Source organism: Balaenoptera physalus (assembly GCF_965194825.1).
Source record: "Balaenoptera physalus genome assembly, chromosome: 12".
Lineage (NCBI taxonomy): Eukaryota > Metazoa > Chordata > Mammalia > Artiodactyla > Balaenopteridae > Balaenoptera > Balaenoptera physalus.
In genome coordinates, this window is record NC_138897.1 from 18,095,222 (window position 1) to 18,115,411 (window position 20,190).

Genomic DNA, 20,190 nt, shown 5'->3' on the forward strand with positions numbered 1-20,190 from the left:
AGCTTCATTCTTCCCTCCTCCTACAGAATCCATTTCTCCATACAACCGAGAACAGAGCTTCTTTCAAACTTTGAAACTTATAGTCACAGGGAAAAGAAATACTGACCCTTTTTAGTTCCAAATCCAAGAATCTTAAAGAAGAGATTTATCATCCCAATGAAGTAACATCTTTCTCCTTGGACTAACCAACTGTGGTCAGGGTGGTAGGATAACATGAGAACCATGTAGGGGGTGGGGAAGTTCCTAGGCAAGAGAAGTTGTTGGGCAGGAAATCCCTTAGGCATCTACCCTGCTTCCTATTTCTACATGTCATAGGATTGGTCCACAGTACTAAGGCTCTCCTGATGTGACTCTTAACAAATTATACTCGGTGATGAATAAAGACTATCATAAGACCAAATACTTGTAGTACTCCACCGATTTTTTAAAGTACTGCTACTGAGTACTGAACCAGTTTCTTCGAAACCCGTTTGGGCATAATGCACAAGGCTTTAAAAAATGTTCAAATTCTCAAGCCAACTCCATTTCTATTTAATTAAAATATTTTAATGTGGGCCCAGAAATGTGCTTTAAAACTCCCCAGCTGTTTCTGGTGCGGCCAATCTGATGGTTGTCCATTGACCAACATTTGGAAATCCACACTCTGGGCTCTAAGTGTATGTGAATCAGGATCTCAGGGAAAATGAGAGTAAAAAAAACCATAAAAACAAAAAAACCTGGCCAGACTTGCCTTCTCTTCCCCCAGCCCTTTTCCGGAGGGTATTTGAGAGCAAGACGGAGCCCACCTCCCCCATCTCCCCGTGTGGAACATCTGCCTTCTCTCTTTCTCTCCCTTCCTCTTTCCCTCACTCCCTCTCTCTTTGCCCTCCCTCCCCCTCGCCACCACCCCTCCCTCTTCCATGGCTGATTACACCCTGGAGCAGCTGTGTTTTATTTTGCCCTCTCCAATTTTCTCATTATCAACATTTAGCCGCATCTCCTCCCCATGCAAGTGGTTGTACCCCCTGACCCAGGTATAAAAGGGGCACAAGAAGCCCTTCTTTCCTGGGGACAACCGCTGTGGCACCTCTCTGCAAAAGGCTACTTCAGATGATGCCTGTTAGCAATTCACAGTGTGTGTGTAGTGGGGGAAGAGGGGCTGCTGGTTTGAATATTGTTGCTGGTTTGCTCCAGGGAAGTCTTGGTTTTCCTTTCCCTTCTCCTCCCTGGCCCTGCTCTACATGGGAATATTCCTTTCCTGGGACACCTTTACTCTCCACCCCACTCCCCTGCTCCCCCTGCCCCCCACCCCAGCACTGCGGGATTGTAAAGCATGAAGGAAAGCTTCAAGGTTGAAGGATGAGAGTACTTTCACTGTTTTTGTCCCAGTATCTCTGCTGACATCTGTGTAGTCAACCATTCCGCTCTCCTTGAATTGCCTTTGCAAAATGCAAACTCGTGAGCCAGGAATGTCACTCAAACCTTTCAGTACTTACCTTTATGAAGTTGTTAGCTTCAGCCCCCATCAAGGTCCTGAAGACCTGGGACTTAAGCTTCAAGTACCGGCTGGTACCAGGAGATCCTTAGGAGCACCTGCTTAATACTGAAGGTGAAGCCGGAGAGAAAATGGTAAAGAAACAATAGCACACATTATCACGATGCCTATTACCACCGGCCCAGCCCTGGCATCTCCCCTAAGACATGGACATTTCTGTATCTGCGACCATTCGCTTTCAAAATGAATCATTGCTTCCTTGGCTGGTAATGCCACAGAGCACTTTCCTCCTTCTGCTGTGCACCAGGGGCAACTGTTTATAACTCCATCTCCCAAGAGGTTCAAATCGCTCCACTGCCCAGCGAGAAGAAATATCGTTCTGAAGTAGGATGAGCTTGGGTTTGGGAATGAGACAGACTTGGCATCTAATGTCAACTTTGCCCACTGGAGTAACCAAGACACCATTTTCTCACATGGAAAATGAGAAGCATGACACCTACTCCCCAAGCTGCTGGGAAGAAGACAGATTTTAAAAAAATAAAGAACCCCCATCTGCGTCTTGAGGTTCCTCTTCTCCGTAAGTCTAGCGTGTTATAGGTGCACAAAAGTATCACATCAACTACTAAGAATGTAGTAGGGTTTCAGAAAATAAAAATAGAAATTTTAACATAGGAAACACAATCCATTCATCCCAGTGTTTTTGTTAAACTCTGTACAAATGATGCTGGGAAGCAGCCATGGGGGGTCTGATCCTCGGTGGAGGGTCAGAGCAGAAGATTCTCACCAAGTGCTCTTCCTCCATTGGTTTTGCAATTGCCTCCCAGCATCCAGGCCCAGCCCCATCACGGTGTAGCAACCTTGATGTTCAGCCAGGTGCCCCTCCCCTTACCATGGTGACTGATTTAGCTAATGAAGTTTCATCCACCCAGTGTCTGACATTACCTTGCCCACAGGGGTTGGTTCAGGGTGGTCCATCAACCCAAACCTCATGCTTCCTGTTCCGCAGTTGTGGACAACCAGTTGCTAGATCTGAACAAAGACACAGCTGGCCCCAGCTGCTGCTGGCTACCAGGCGGGAAGCCAGCCTTTAGATGGCATCGATTCCCAGTGGCAGAGAAAGAGAACAAAGAACCTGGGTCCCTGGGAGAACAGGGACCTGGATCCATCTGAGCTGCTGGATCAACCTTTCCTGAAGCCGCCCACCTCTGGAACTCTCAGCTACGGGAGCCTACACAGTCACTTATCGTTTACACCAATTCAATTGAGAGTTTCTTTTATTTGCAACCAAAAACATCCTGTCACATGTGATTCCGATACTGATGTTTCCCCTACACTTTAGGCTCAGATATCAGAGTCTCTTAACTGGGTCAGGCAACCTACCTCCCATCTGTGTGTCTTGCCCCACCGCCTGTTTGCTGAGCTCTTTCACCCAGAACTAGGTCTCAGGTTCTGAATTCCAACTTGATAAATCAACTACACACCTTCCTCATTCATTCACTCAAAGAATCTTTCTGAAATCTTCATTGTGGGCCAGGCCCTATAGTGGGCACTAGGAATAGGAAAGCAAGCAACAACTTCCCCCCTAAATGGCATCTTGACACCGTTTGCAACTTACTCATGTCAGGTGTGTTTCATCTGTGAACTCCTCCATGGGAATGTTTCTTTGTGTTTGCAAAAGAGCGTTGCTGTAGAGTTTTTGCCTGAAGTTCTCAAGAACTCCATGAGAGTCGAGAACTTTAGCTGGTGGCAAACAGACTGGAGCCCACCTCCCCTTCTTGAGGAAGCTCATGTGAGTTGGGAAGGCACTAGTGAGCCAGGGGCATCACAGAGGGCAGGCAAAGCTGTGCGGATCAAGCTGTAAATTCCACCCAGTTACACACCAACCTGTGTGGTGAGCCCTGAGGTCTAGGAAGGGAGTGAAGAAGCCTCCAGTCTTCAGATGGGCTTCTCAGCAAATCTCCCTTTTCACATAAGACTGCCTTCAGCAATTGCTGAAGCCCAAATAGGACTATAAAACACCCACTCTGGACTCATGTCTATTAGGAGTAGGTTTCAAAGATGGGAGGTCTAGGCAAAGTTCCAGAAACCTAATATCCCCGGGTTTGCGGTTTTACAATTTGGTCAGCATTCAATTTTTCTGGCTCCCTCCGCTTTGCTCTCAGAGCTGCCTGCATCTCTGCGTCAGCACGCGTCCCAGCCTGTCAGGCGGGACTGTGGCTTGTAGGCCTGTCTGCCTGGCCAAACTGTACTGTCCTTGAGAGGAGGAAGGGCTGACACAGACGTGACACCAGCAAACACTGAGCTGGTGCTTACTTTGCACCAGGCAATGTTGTAGGCACTCTACCCATATTTAATCCCCACCACGGTCTTATAAGATTATTATATTATCTCCATTTTACAGTTGAGAAAACGGAGGCACCTAAAGTTTAAATACAGGAACTTGGCTGTGACCTTCACATGGCTAAGAAGGGGCAGAGATAGGATTCAAACAGGCAGTTGGATTTGGGGGTTCTTGCTCTTAACCCCGGTGCTACCATACCTATTTGTAGACAATGCAAGGGTGTGGGATTAAATTAAGGTTAACAGAGGAGATGTTTATAACAGATATTGACAGCAAAAGTTCATGATTTTCTGATGTCCCCTGGCCTCTCACCGTTCAGGAGATTTTGAACACCAGAAGGAGAGGCAGCTCAGGAACAAGAAACTGGAAGTAAGGTTCTTAGAAAAGAGCAGTCTCTTTAAACGAACGTTTCTCTTGGACCCTTTCAATGCCGATCATGGAAGCCAGGGCACTCCAAGTACATCAAGTCTAATATTCTTATACTCACTGCAAAACTCTGATCTTGGGCACTTAACCTGACCTCCTTGGACATCTATTTTCTGTAATACAGTGTGGCGGTTTTAAATCATGGTCACAGAGTCTTGGACATCCGTCCGTGGAGGGATGGGATCTAGGTCCTCACTCTTGAATCTGTGGTTGGGGAAGGTGGCTTGTGACTGCTCCGACCAAAGCACTGGGACGGAAATGACACTAGGTGACTTTGAGACTAGATATTAAGTACATACAGCTTCCGCCTTGGTTGCCTGGAGCACTCATTCTTGGGGCCCTCAACCTCTATGCCAGAAGTGTGACGGCCCTGAGACCACCATGCTGGGGGCGCCACATGTCAGCACTCTGGTTGACAGTCCCAACTAAGACTGCCCTTCAGCCAGGCCGGTGGTCAACTTGTAAGTGGATCCTCCAGCCCCGGCTCTCCCAGCCCACCTGTTTGAGTCATTTCCAGCCCTCTGAGTCTACCTAGCTGAGAGCCCAACATCGTGGTGTAGCGAAGAAACAACCTCACAGCTTCCTGTCCCACAGAATCTACGAGCGTCATAAACGGTGGTTGTTTATGACACCAAGTTTGGAGATAGATAACTAGGACACATGGGAACAATATTACGTATGTGTGAAGAGTAGGGGAAACAACATGGGAATGCACCTGATGTAAGGACTAACTGTAATGTAGTTTTTTTAAATACTGTCTTGACCCAGTTTTGAGGTCCTGACTAGAGGCTGGTCAGTTTCCCTTCTTGAGCAGCCAGTTAAATCCACACGCCCAGCCACCTTCCTCATCGGGGCCTTAGACTTCAGGCCACTATACACCTGCTTTAATCACCCCAGGGCCAGCCCCTGTGCCCCAGAGCCTGCTGGAAGGATGCAAACTAGCCAACTCTAAACCTGTTTACCCTGCCTCGCCCATTCCTTCCCCTGGAAACGGAAACGACAATAAAGCTCCTCCCCACAGCTGCCCTCCCTCTGTCTGCCTTGCAACAGACCCCAGGGCTTTCCCTGAGGGTTTCCATGTGGTGGGCTCCACACCCCACCCCCAGGGAGCTGGGAGTAACCAAACCATAAAACTCTTGCCGGTTTCTCTCTCTTTGATCTGCATCTGGCCTCACCATACCTGACCCAAGGTAACACGGCTAAAACAGTGATAGACTAAGCCATTGATCTGGGTTACTTTCTCTTCCTTTGCCCCTTCCTACCATTTTTAAATTTTTATCATTAACAAATGACTACATTTCTGGGAAAGTAAATATAATCAACTTGATGGGAAGACAAAATAGGAGACAAGAAGGTGATGCAGTAGAAGGCTGGGGAACAAAGATTGAACCGACTCCACGGGCAGTGGGCTGGCTGGGGGCTTTGGGAACCTCAGTGATGGGATGGGGGCAGGCGAGGTGGTCACAGGCAGATGATCTGGGGGTCCCTAATGGACTAGGGACTCTGTCGTGTGTGCTGTGTGAGGGATAAACTGTCTGGAAGACTTCGTTTCCTTCACATTGGGAATGTCACCTAGCCCTGGGGTCATCCACCGCCTACGCAAGTGCTTCTTAAACTCTCACGTGCATGTGGATCCCCTGTGGAACCCCCTAAAACGCAGCTTCTCTGCATCAGGTCCAGAGTGGGGTCTGATGAGGTTCCGCATTGCTGTCAAGCTCCCAGGGGAGGACGAGGCTGTGGGTTGAAGACCACACTTTGAGCAGCCAGGACGTGCGAACCTTTGGCATCGGAGCCAAAGGGCCTGGGAGGATCCTTTGGGTCTGTTTTCTCTGAAGCAGGGTGTTTTCAGCTCTGAGGAAACCTTCCATTGCCCCTAGATCACCCCACAGCCATGTGAACATGGAGGAAGGTCTGACTGCCACCTCCTTCCCCTGTCCCCCCCCTCCCCCAGCGGCGGAGGGTAAAGGAGACCTTGGGGGTTTGGCTGTTTCTCTCTGACCCGGCAGTGGGGACACAGGGCCCCAGGTTCTTCCCATGTGCCCGTCTAAGGATGCCCTTCCAGCCCCCACCTCTCTTCCCAGGGCTGGCTTTCCAGGTGAGGATGGAGTGACAAGGACTCCAAATCCTCCCCAAAATCATTCCGAATTTCTTTAATTGCCTGACTGCTAGAAGTCATTTTCCATTTTTTACTGGGCTTAGAGTTAACTAATATTGAGCAAACGTGAGATTCCAGTTCTGCCTCTACCCTCCTGCCCCTGTGGCTTTGTGCATTTGGAGACAGGGATAAAGAAAAGAATGTGTCCAGATGCCTAGGGAAGAAGGAGGTTTGGTTGTCAGGTGACAGTTAGGGCTTACTGGCAGAGGTCCCCAACTATACCCGTAGAATCAAGGGATTAGTTCCAACAAGTATGAAATTTTACTGGCTCAATGAGAAAAGGTGTGGCTAAGGAGGTTTGGAGAAGCCATTTAGAGAAGGAGTCTTCAGAGAAATCTATTGAAAGCATTCTGCCCCCTGTTCAATGAGCACTTCTACAAGCTTTCCTATTCTCCCTCCAGGAGATGGTCGATGCCATGGGTGGCAACTGGATTTGCTCTTGCGTTTCTGTACAGCCCCTGCTGCAGTGGTTCTCAAACTTAGCCATGAGGCAGAGCTCCTGGTGATGCAGGAAAAGCCCAAGAAATAATTTTTTTAGTGTAAATAAAACTAATATTATTCATAATTTTATTTAACTAATTCAGATATCTTACCCACCTCATCTCAAACGGCCACCCTGTCATATTCTCATTGCCCTGTTTTAACTATCCACCAAGAGCTAAACTAGCAGATATTTCTCTTGTTTATGTGTTTGTGCGTTTCTTGTCTGTCTCTCTAGCACACGGGTTTTTAACCTTTATTTGCATAACTCAGTCTTCTCTCCCTTGTCTTTGCTGCACGCGATGCTCACCCCCTCTTCTCCAGCCTGCCCTCCAGGTGGAGCTGGTGGGACCACGTGTTGCTTTGCCTCTAGTTACCCTAGTTACCCTTTACTTCATTTGCATGTGGGTTTCCTCACGGGATCATTATCTTCAGGTTAGAACCTCATTGCCAATTGGCAATGTGGGTGCTACATGGGTAGTTTAGCCTTCACCCAAAGTTACCTCTACTTGATCAAACGCTACTAGTGTCCTCAGTTCCCCTTAATCCTTCACTTGGGATAATGCAAAACATTTCACACGTCAACCTTTCCCACCTCTACCGGCATCAGCTGACATCGACCCCACATTCCTTCCTAAACTGACTGCCTTGACTCATTTCATTTTTACTAAATCAACATGATATTTCCTTCCTCCAATACAATAGATTCCAATTCTGAAGAATACTGCCCATTCAACAACCAGGAAGCTCAACCAGGGTCTGGTACACTGTTGCCATCTGACACACAAGCGTGGGTAGCAAATTAGAAAAGGATAAAAGAGGCCCAAGGAATAATAGAGAAGTTGCAAGAATTAGCACTGGGCAGAGAGGATCTCGGTGAATTGAGCACTGAAGCTGGAGTTGGAGACAGAAGAAAAAAACCCAGGGAGAGAGTGAAATAGAAAACTAGACTAAGGATTAGTTCCCTATTCCCACGCTCAGACTATGATTTCTCTTAGTTAAGGTCTTTTAGTTGTGATAGGAAACAACTCAAATAAGCTTAAGCATGGGGGATGGGTAATTACAAGGATACAGGGTATCTCTCAGAACCCAAGGATGGACAGACATGTCCCTTCCCTGAGGGACCAGAATCAGAATATTCCACTCCTGGGTATATATCTGAAAAGAACAAACACACTAATTCTAAAAGATACATGCACCCCAATGTTCATTGCAGCATTATTTACAATTGCTAAGATATGGAAACCACCTAAGTGTCCATCAACAGATAAATGAATAAAGAAGATGTGAGAGATATATATATCTCCAAAGGAATACTACTCAGCCATAAAAAAGAACAAAACTTTGCCATTTGCAACAACATGGATGGACTTGGAGGGCATTATGCTAAGTGAAATAGGTCAGACAGAGAGAGACAAATACTGTGTGATATCACTTATATGTGGAATCTAAAAAATAAAACAAACTAGTGAATATAATGAAAAGCAGCAGATTCACTGATGTAGAGAACAAACTAGTGGTTATCAGTGGGAGGGAGGGGCTTTATAGGGGTGGAGGAGTGGAAGGTACAAACTATTAGGTGTAAGATAGGTTACAAAGATGTACAACATGGGAATATAAGCAAGATTTTGTAATAACTGTAAATGGAGTGTAACCTTTAAAAATTGTATAAAAATAAAACAATTTTTAAATAAAAATTAAAAAAATAAAGATGATATGCAGAATGAAAAAAAAAAAAAAAAGAGCCCAGGCAGGAATCCTCCAGCACTCACGCTTTCTCCCCTCTGCCTCTTGCCTCACATCTGCCTCATTCCTCTCCCTCCCTCCCTTCCTCCCTCTCTCTCTCTCTTTCCCCCTTTCCCAGTTGTCTCTGCTTTCCTGCCTGGATCGGGCAGATGAGGAACTTCACAGCTCTTGGCATCACATGTGTGCACAGTCCCGGGGCTAACCAACACTTCTGAGCCCCAATTCTACATTTCTCGACTGTCCTAGTTTCTACCAGCCATGACTAGGCAAGACATCTCAGGGAGATAGAGTGAGCCTGGCCAGGTCACCAAAGGGGTATTCACCCCTCCTTCAGAACAAGGGGCTCAGATGGCTGTTCCTCAGTTTTCCTTTTTCTCACATCTCTGTCACAACCACTTCCTTCCCCATCTTTCATTTTCTGTTTATTGTCTTCAGGCTCTTGTTCCTGTCCTTCTTTTCAGAACATAGGGCCCAGGGTTACCTAGAAAATGTCGCTCTCATTCAAGGCAGCCATCACGCTTATGTCAGTCCACATCTGAGTGCATATCCCCTGTATTTACTGTTTCATTTGCAAAAAGAAAAAAAAAAAGCCAGTCTACCAGGAAGCCACACTTTCCCTCTTTCCCTCCTTCCTTGTTCCTGCTCTAGCCTGTGCAACTCATATTAATACCCTTTAATGAAAGCAGCCACTGAAAAGTTCTCCTGGTGTAGTTAAGACAGGTTAATAATTGTCCTGCCACAATGTGAGGGCATCTATGATGAACGTGGGGCGGATGAAAATGTAAAACAATCAATGTTTTCCATTTTCTAGTTCATTCATTCATTCTATATCTCAATCTTCCAGCTGAACAGTCAATTCACCGACTTCTGTGTTTTCATCTTCTTGCTGTCTTGTTCACCTTGTATAATGAAGGAACGAGAGACGGCAAAGGACAATTAGTATAATGAACCACTGGTGTATAAAATGGGAGGGAAGAGCAGGGAAAGGTTATGTGGCAGGAACATGTGAGAAACCAGAATGTTAGGTGAGGTCTGAGAAAATCAGAAACCTGGGGGTGAGAAGCATGAGGCCAGAAGAACGTGGAAATTATGTTTACTAGTAAAAACAGGAGCTAGTCAGTGAATTTAAAAATGATTCTGTGAAGGTCCTGTATCGATTACTGATCACCGTCATATGCCAGTAACAAACCACCCAAGGCTTCAGTCGCATACAGCAGTAACACTTGCTCACGTTCAAGTGTCTGCAGTCAGCTGAGGGCCAACTCTGGGGCTCTGAGTTGCTGATTAGCTGAGTTGCTATTGCCTCACATGTCGGGGTTGGCTGGTCATCAGCTGATCTTAGCCGGGCTCCTCCAGGCAGTTCAGCTGGCTTGCTCCTGTGTTTGTTGACATCCCACTGGCCAAAGCAAGTTACATGGCTGAGCCCAGTGCTAAAGGGTGGGGCAGGTCAGGGAAGGGACTCAAATTCACGCGTGGCAAAGGGTATGAAGAACTGAGGTCATTGTTACAATCAAGCACAATTACCATACTTAGCAAAAGTTCAAGGGCAGCTGCTTCATCAGCAACTCTCACTTCTCTGAGTCTCTAATCTTTGGGTTCTGAGCTGGGCTTGAGAACATGGTCATTAAATGCACCCCTCATGGGCATAGACATCCTGTGCAGCTGGAGGAGCTGGACGTCGGCGAGCCAGCAGTGTGCCAGCAGCGTGCTAATGGCCGGAAGAGCAGCATCTGTGTGGAGACTGTGGACTTGCCTTCACTTTGTAGCTTCAGGTTTATGGCTTCAGAGACCCCAAAGACCTTTCCCTTTTACATGAGGGTATGCTTCTCCTGGGGGCTGGTGGAGTTATATTGTGCTCAACCCCATGGTCCCAAGAACATTAATGACTAGTCTTGAAACAAATGTATATTTCCATTTTCCTCTCCAAATAAATAAACACATGAAACATATTTATAAAACCTGGTATTCAAAAAACTTTGTGGTTCCTTCTTACATAACCTTACCCCTGATTTTTATCAACAACTGACCCAAATGCTTTTAAAAAATTTACCATAGTTCCCTTCTGGAGGGTATAATCCTTTCAGGTCAGCCCACACCTGGAAGACTTCAGGTTAGTATTAAAATATCTGTGTTTCTTTTCTTCACCTATTATGATTCCTTTCCTCCTAAGTCACATATTTAGGTTTTTGAACTAATTTTCAAATTGCCTTTTGTCTATACAATGGAATATTATTTGTGATTTAAAAAAATTAAAATACTGATCCCTACTACACCATGGATGAGCCCCGAGAACAGTGTGCGAAATGAAGGAAATCAGTCACAAAGGACTGCAATTCTGCTTATATGAAATGCCCAGAATAGCTAAACCTATAACAACAGAAAGTAGATTTGTGGCTTCCTAGGGCTGGGGGAGATGGGGAGGTTGGGGAGCGATGGCCAAGAAATATGGGGCTTCTTTTTGGGATAATGAAAATATTCTAAAATTGATTGTTGTGGTGATGGAAGCACAACTCTGTGAATATACTAAAAGCCACTGAACTGTACACTTTAAATGGATGAATTGTTCCGTAAAAAGTCTCAATACAACTGTTTTGGTTTTTTAAAAATTATCCTTTCTAAGATTCCAGATCAACTGACGCATCCACGGCAATTCTGTGTGCCCTGTTGGTACCTCTTCTGTCATGTAGCTGAAGAAAAAAGGAGGGAAAGTGCCACATTGAACATTTATACAATAAGAAAGCAAAATCTGCCATGAATATTTTTGTGTTGGGAAGGAGTAATGTTCCATTTAAAAATTTTAAACCATTTATTGCCTGCTTGACACGGTGACTCTGGCACAAATGTCCAGAAATCTAACATCACCTATGAAGCTTCCTCCTGGCTGCATTTTGAAATGCTAAGTGGGTCAAGGCCACCAGAACTCTTATGAGGAAACCGACTCCATAGAGGTTTTTGTATCGCTGACAACTTAGAAAAAACATTTGCCAAGAAGACACATTTGCCTTGATTCCATTGCACATCCTTTTCTTTCCATCTGCTCTTTTCTCACTTCACTCATTAAAAGGTTGATTTGAAAGAGGGTTGACATATCCAAAGCCTTCTGTGGCCCGCAGCCATTTCTTTTTCTCTCTCTCTCTTTTCTCTTTTTTGTTTCCTTCTCCCCACTCTACACTCTTTTTTTTTTCTGATTCAAAAGAGCAATTCCAATCTTTTTGGTTATAATATTTACAGTTTCCTGATAATGGACCCTGAGCTTTAGATTAAATAAACGTTTATTCAGGAATTACCTGAGACTTGAACATTATTTCAAATAACATGATTACCTCCAGAATAACATGATTGAGAAACACTGCCAAGAGTGAGGGGGGACGCAAGGGTAGAAGAGTTTGAAAGTTTGAAGGGAATGGCAAAGTCCTGAATGAGTAATTTTGAAGAGTGAAAGAGTGAGAGATGGTTGGAGAAACACCATAGGATTGCTGGGTGGGTTTGAGGGCTCATTTGAGATTGGAGTTTGTAAATTTACAGTGATAACAATCTGCCCTATTGGGAGACTTCCCCCAATGGTCCTCAGCTACATGAATGCCAGCAGACAACTGGGTTCACCCAAGATTGGCATGCATTAAAAAGACGGAAGAGCTAAGACATGGAAACAAATAAGTGTCTATCAACGGATGAATGGATAAAGAAGATGTGATGTATATACACAATGGAATATGACTCAGCCATGAGAAAGAAGGAGGTCCTGCCATTTGCATCAACATGGATGGACCTTAAAGTAAAATAAATCAAACAGAGAAAGACAAATACTGTATGATATCACTTATATGTGGAATCTAAAAAAAGCCAAACTCATAGAAACAGAGAACAAATTGGTGGTTGCCAGAGACGGTTGGCGGGGGGCAGTGTTGGGCAAATGGGGTGAAAGGGGTCAAAAGGTACAAATTTCCAGTTATAAGTCCTAGGGTCCTAGGTATGTAATGTTACAGCGTGGTGACTATAGTTAACAATAGTATATTGTATATTTGAAAGTTGCTAAGAGAGTAGATCTTTATATATATATATATTTGCAATTCATTTTATTTATTTTTATTTTTTTATTGGAGTATAATTGCTTTACAATGTTGTGTTAGTTTCTGCTGTATAACAAAGTGAATCAGCTATAAGTATACATGTATCCCCTCCCTCTTGGACCTCTCTCCCACACCCTCCCCCCCATCCCACCCATCTAGGTCATCACAGAGCACTTGAGCTGAGCTCCCTGTGCTATACAGCAGGTTCCCACCAGCTATTTTACACATGGTAGTGTATTTATGTCAAACCTAACCTCCCAATTCATTCCATCCTCCCCTTCCCCCAAACACTGTGGTACATGTGTCTTTTTGAATTATGGTTTTCTCCAGGTATATGCCAAGGAGTGGGATTGCTAGGTCATACAGTAGTCCTATTTTTAGTTTCTTAAGGAACCTCCATACTGTTCTCCATAGTGGCTGTATCAATTTACATTCCCACCAACAGTGCAAGAGAGTTGCCTTTCTCCACACCCTCTCCAGCATTTATTGTTTGTAGATTTTTTTGATGATGGGCATTCTGACCTGTGTGAGGTGATACCTCATTGTAGTTTTGATTTGCATTTCTCTAATAATTAGTGATGCTGAGCATCTTTTCATGTGCCTCTTGGCCATCTGTATGTCTTCTTTGGAGAAATGTCTATTTAGGTCTTCCACCCATTTTTTGATTGAGTTGGTTTTTTTTTTTTTGATATTGAGCTGCATGAGCTGTTTTTATATTTTGGAGATTAATCCTTTGCTCTTTGCTTCATTTGCAAATATTTTCTCCCATTCTGGGGGTTGTCTTTTTGTCTTGTTTACGGTTTCCTTTGCTGTGCAAAAGCTTTTAAGTCTAATTAGGTCCCATTTGTTTGTTTTTGCTTTTATTTTCATTACTCTAGGAGGTGGATCAAAAAAGATCAAAGAGTGTTTTTCCTATGTTTTCCTCTAAAAGTTTTATAGTGTCCAGTCTTACATTTAGGTCTTTAATCCATTTTGAGTTAGGTATGGTATTAAGTAGTGTTCTAATTTCATTCTTTTACATGTAGCTGTCCAGTTTTCCCAGCACCACTTATTGAAGAGACTGTCTTTTCTCCATTGTATGTTCTTGCTTCCTTTGTCATAGATTAGGTGACCATAGGTGCATGGGTTTATCTCTGGGCTTTCTATCTTGTACCACTGATTTATAATTCTGTTTCTGTGCCAATAGCATACTGAAACAATCCCATTTACCATCGCAACAAAAAGAATAAAATACCTAGGAATAAACCTACCTAAGGAGGCAAAAGACCTGTATTCATAAAACTATAAAACACTGAGGAAAGAAATCAAAGATGACACAAACAGATGGAGAGATATACCATGTTCTTAGATGGGAAGAATCAATATTGTGAAAATGACTATACTACCCAAAGCAATCTACAGATTCAATGCAATCCTTATTAAATTACTAAGGGCATTCTTCACAGAATTAGAACAAAAGATTTTACAATTTGTATGGAAACACAAAAGACCCCGAATAGCCAAAGCAATCTTGAGAAAGAAAAACGGAGCTGGAGGAATCAGGCTCTCCAACTTCAGACTATACTGCAAAGAGAGTAGATCTTAAACGTTCTCATCATAAAAAAGAATTGTATCTGTGTGAGGTGATGTATGTTGACTAAACTTATTGTGGGGATCATTTTGCAATATATATCAAATCATGTTGTACACCTTAAACTAATGCAATATTTTATGTCAATTATAGCTCAACAAAACTGGGAAAAAAAGATAGAAGGACCAGAGAGTTTGATGTATCGATACAGGTCTTATTGAAATGTACCATGCCAGCCATCTCTTCTTTAACAAAGAGAAAAAGAGGCAAAGCCCCAAAACCAAGTCTGACACTTGGAAGGCACCCTCTGCCTTCTCTGTGGCCTGAGCTTCGGAAGCCAGATCCCTGACAGTACAATCAGAATCAGCTCTTTGCGGCCCGGGTGCTGCGGAAGTTGGCACGAGGTCTGCAGCCCGGGCCTCCTGCCCTCCCCTTCACTCAACAGGGCAGCAGCACCCTTTAGCTGGGCTCTGGGCTGAAGGTGAGTGGACAGGGGACCAGCGCAGGGGGTGCGTGAAAGGATCTGTGGAGCAAATCCATCCAACATGAAAAATCCAGATGCAGTCCTATGGCCCTGTGGCTGCTCTCTGTGGCTCTCAGGCAGCTGCAAAGAGCCAGGGCTGCATTCAGAGCAGGTGGGTGTCGAGGGGCTCAGGCAGCATCTGAGCCGTTAGCTGGGACCCCCCAGCAGTTCTGGCCTAATGACAGAGACAGGGACGCCCGAGGTCTTCACGCAGGAGCAGTGTTGGCAGCGGTCAGGTGCACCTGCTCTTCCAGAAGGAGGCTTCTCCCCTGTGGGAGTCATTAGTGTTACCACCTAGTATGTCCGCTCCCCGTCCCTGCCCCCGCTCCCAGCACATAGGAGGATGGCTCTTCTTGCTCCACTGAAGTTCAGTGTGGCTGTGAGACTTTTCAGGCCAATGAAGAGTGAGTGGGAGTATAGGTGTCACTTCCAGGCAGGAGATTTAAGAGAATGTCTGTCTGTGCTGTGCTCTCTGTCTACAGCGGGGGATGTTAAAGATGGCGCCTCTTCTACCAGCATCGTAGAGCAAAGAGAAGTGGAACAAAGCCCCCAGCCACGGGCCACGTATAGCATGAAAAAGAAATAAATCTTCATTGCGGCAGCATATTGTAGAAATGACCCTTTTTTGTTACTGCAGCATGACCTAGCTCATCCTGTCTGTTACATCATTTGATTGACAAAAGCCCCAGACTGTGTGGTGAAAAAATGAAAAGAAAGGAAAGGGAGGAAACTAACATTTGTCGATACCTACTTTGTGTTCCTCCATCTTCTCAGAGCTGTTTATCTCTGCCTGATCAACCATGGGTGGATTTCATAGCTTAATCCTGAAAGGTCTGACCTGGTCACCTTGTTTCCATTTTCCTGGCATGAGAGGTGGCTCATGCCGTCGCACAGAAAGCCCATCCTGACGTTTAGGGAACTTTCAGCTCAGCATCAGTTGTGTGCAAGTGTTCTGAGCTGGGCCACTTGCTGAAGGATGGGGCTGTGCAGGGAGTAGGGTCTCTTTACTAAATGTGTGGGCTTGGGCCTAGAAGAAAAGAGAGAAGGCAAAGGTGAGAACAGGCAGGGAATGGTCATGCTCCCAGAGCAGGAGGATGAGGCTGGGCTGAGCGGGGGAAGCATGAACTGCACAGCAGCTAAGCAGGGGGTTCCTGGCAGGCTCAGGTCAGCCAACGGGAAGGGGGACCCCGTCCCTCTCGGAGATGGAGACAGAAGCGCTGGGTTAAACTGAGGAAAAGTCTCACACCTCCGAGATATTCATTTATTCAACAAATACTTATTATTCACCTACTCCATCCCAGGCAACTTTTCAGTTGCTGAGGGGGAAAAAATACTGAACAGGAGAGACCATAATCCCTGTCCTCTTGGAGCTTACGTCCTAGTAGTGAGATAGGTGTTAGAGCAGCAAATAAGTAAAATACACAGCAGGTCCGATTGGGAGCAACGGCCAGCAGCGGGTAGGGGATGCGGGGTGGAGGCAGCAGCAGCATGAAATGGTGTGGACAGAAGAGCTGAGTGACTCATGAAGGTGGCAGAGGTCCCGGCACGCTTGCAGGCCCTGAAGGGTCAGCACACCCACCTGTGGACCAGTCAGGACCCCCAGGGTGGCCTCTGTCCGTCCGTCACCCCCACCAGTAGCAAGGCTATTGAATCTAGTGCATGTGCTTGATTGGGATACGGCCCCCTTTGCATCAGAGGAGGCATATTGAAGCTTGGGCCTGGGTCTAGCTTGGCATCAGAGGCGGGGACAGGGCCCTCTGTTTCTCCCGATGACGATGGCCGCTTGTGGATCACAGTTCTGGCCCAGCCCACGGGGCCCGAATCCCTCCTCCAAGCCTTCCTCATGCCGGCACCTTCCTCCGGCCTCAGCTGGGCACACGGGCTGGGCCTCCGGCAGGTCATCCGCAGGTCCTTTTCTCACGCCTGCATCTGTTTCCCTGCCTCTGACTGGCGGGAAGGGAAGGACGGCTAAGCGAGGGCTGCACGGTCAGGAGCGGCTGTAGTAGGACGGCCTCAGCCCAGCGCCCGGAGGATGGATGGGCTGGGCAGACCAACTGTCCATTAGTAGCTCCAGATCCATTTTCCCGGTTTACATTCTCAATTCATAAAGGTTTAAAAACTATGGATTTTCATTTTGCTTGTTGCACCTGTAACCTCCCCAGGCATCCTCAGGGGTGCGGGCAGTCAATGGCTAGCAGCCAGGCCTGCAAGGTAATGTAGCACCTCTGCCGCCGAGATGGGCGCTCGGGGAGAAGGGACATTAAACAGATCAGCAGCTGCAAATCAATCAGGCCTTGCCCGGGGACACGGGCGGTCTGTTCTGGTCTGCCCTGTCACGTGCTAGAGCGCGGGCGAGTGTGTGTGTGTGTACAGGGGGGTGAGGGGCGGGGGTGGAAAATTCTGGAAAGTGCCAGAGTTTCTAGCCCTCGCGAGGGCCGAGGAACCAGGCTGAAACTCTCACTGTGGAAGAACTGAGTCCACCCAAGGGTCCGTACTTCCGCCCGCCCTGCCCACCTCACAGCCCATAAGCCAGACTCGCCCTCAACACACCAGCGCGCCCTCAGACCCTTGCCTGGGGCTGCCGCAGTGCAGGTGACAGGAGGGGGAGCGGGACATGCGGGGACACCCCTGCCCCCTCCCCCTCCCTCCTCAGGCTACGTGTGCACAGAAACACACACGTCACTAAATATTTCAGGAGATGCATGATTTTGGAGGGGGTGGGGAGAAGGCCAGGATAACGATTTATCGGATCTTAGAAAAACTTGATTCCTTAAGTCTGCTTCACAGCAGGACTGTCACACACACAAAGGCAGAGGCTCAGGATTGATTCTTCAGGAAGAAGAAAGGGAAACCTAAGAGCCCTTCACGCGCCATTTCTAGGGCACTTAGCGGACTGACCGCTCTGGACGCCCCCAAACCCCACCCCGCCTGGGTCCTGGTCCCTCTCTCTGTGCTCCACCCTTGACCACTCTGGCCGGCGACAGCGGGTCTGCTCCCTCCATGGAGAGCTTAATTACCCCCGGGGGCCTCTGTGCCCAATCCCAGCAGCTCAGTTCTGCCCCAGCCGCTCGGGGCTTTCCAATCGGCTTCCTGACTCGATGGGAGCTGGCCCTTGACCCGAGGAGTCCTGCCCAGAATGGCCACTTCCAGGCCTGGCTCCTCAGCCCCCAAGCCCAGCTGGAGCCGTGCAGGGATCAGGCAGGACCAGCCATTGGAAGACCCGGCCCTCTGCCCTGCAAGCCTGCCCTGGTCCCCGCAGTCACCGCCCGCTCACCTGTGCTCCAGGGTGGAGAAGACAGAGAGAGACAGCTGTGCAGCCACGAGCCCCAGACTGAATCTCAGCTCTGCTAGCACGTTCACAAGGAACCTCTGTCTTCTCATCCGCAAAATGGCATCACAGTATCAGGCAGGACCTCCGGGAGCGGCCGGTGAGCATCAGCGCGGATGGCCCTGCTTGATTGCATCTTCGCTGTGCTTATCAAAGGTAGGGTAGGGGTAGCAGAGGAATTTCCAAAGACTCAGGGTACAGATCTCTCCGTACCTTGCTGTGGGGAAGTAGTCACTCGGCTCTCACCAAGCACCCACCGCGAGGCCAGAACACTCATGGGGCTGTTTCTGGGTCTGAAAGTGAGACCAAGTCACCCTCGGATCAGCCCAGAGCATGTAAAGGAAGTGATCCCTTGGCTGCTTCCTCTCTCCCCAAGCTCCAAATAGACCGAAGCCTGCCAGGGAGGCGTCGATCTAGGGTCCCTGCCCTGGGCTGCCCAGTCCCTCCAGGGGGACAGCCCTCCACGTGAGCGGGGATTCAGGAGAGGACTGTGGGCACAGCGGCTGGCAAAGGCCCCCCTCAGGCCAGACCATGCGACCACTTGGCCATCAGGCTGGTCTGACTCAGGCCCGGTGCTGCCCGAAAGGATCTGCCAGGGAGAACGAGGGGCGGAACCTGAACGGCCGCCACCCAGAACAGTCATCGAAGGCTTTCATGTTTGGGGACCAATTAATTATCCAAACCTCCCGATTTGAAAAGGAAGATGTTTAATCTCCTGTTTTCCCCAGGGTCTCAGTCCTTTGACCCTGCTTCTTGACCCCTGCCCTTCCACCTAGCCTGTTCCCCAGAGGCCCTGACACTGCGGCAGCTTTGTTTAGTAAACAAGGCTCCCGAGTGGGGGAGGTTAAGTGCACCTTTTGACGAAGCCACGCTTTTCACAGGGAGTCTTGATGAGGCAGAAGAAAGGAGCTGGGCCTGGGGGTGGGGAGGGTCCGGGCCAGCCAGAAACCCCAGGGAGGCTCTCAGTACAACACTGGAGAGAGTGGGCAGTTCCCTGTCTGGATGCCACTAGGCAGGGCCGTTCCATTTTTTTTTCTTTTTTCTGAGCATTGTCATGCAATGAGGTTGGCCGGCCGCTCCTCTGGCAGCGGGACAGCTGCAGCAGATGCAATAAAAGGATCCCCCAGGGAGCTAGCAGGGTCCACGTGTAGAAACAGAGGTCCGAGAGTCACGGCTTTCTCCAGGGTCTTAAACAATCCAGTGTGGAAACAGAAAGTGCCAAGTCGGCCTGGGTTCAAATCCCAGTTTTGCTCCTAATTAGCTTTTTTGACCTTGAGTAAATTATTTAACTTCCCTTTGCCTCAGTTTCCTCATTCAAAAAAGGAAAAGAATGAGAGTACCAATTGCATAGGTTCATTGTAAAAATTAAATTAGATAATCTAAGGAAAGTGTTGAGTTGCCGTGAGGTTTACAGAACGATTGGCCAGTTTTATTTCTTTCTGGGGAGAGCTTCTTCCTCCCAGCAGGTGACTCTGATCCAGCTTCATCGTCCTCCCCAATCTCCATACACCTTGGAGTCCCTAAGGAGACCTAAATTCTAAGTCCTACACCAGGGCTTGTAGCAAGTCTGGGTCTGTTTGAGTCCCTGTTTACCCTGAGCCAGCGGTTCTCACCCAGAGGTGATTTTGCCCTCTGGGGACATTCGGCACTATCTAGAGACAGTTTTGGGCGGAGGGGTGCTACTGGCATCTAGTGTGCAGGGCCCGGGGATGCTGCTATACACCCTAGGAGGCACAGGGCAGCCCCAGACAAAGAAGTATCTGGTCCCACATGTCAGTACTGCAGAGGTTGAGAAAGCCTGCCCTGAGCATGGGGCCAGGGTGAGAGAGAAGCCTGGGTGGGGCTCCTGCCTGTTCCGCCCCCCGCCAGGGAAATCTGGTTGTCTCCCACAACTAATCAGACTCATCAGGAAAGGGGAGAGTGCCCCTCCTGTGATATTTTCATTCTCCCGTAGTCCCTAAAGAGTTCCATGAAACAAAAGCAATAACACAAATTATGTATGCTGAGAAGCCAGTTACAATATGCATTCATGTAAATCAATGAACAAAAACCAATTTCTGTGGCACCAATTGCTAAA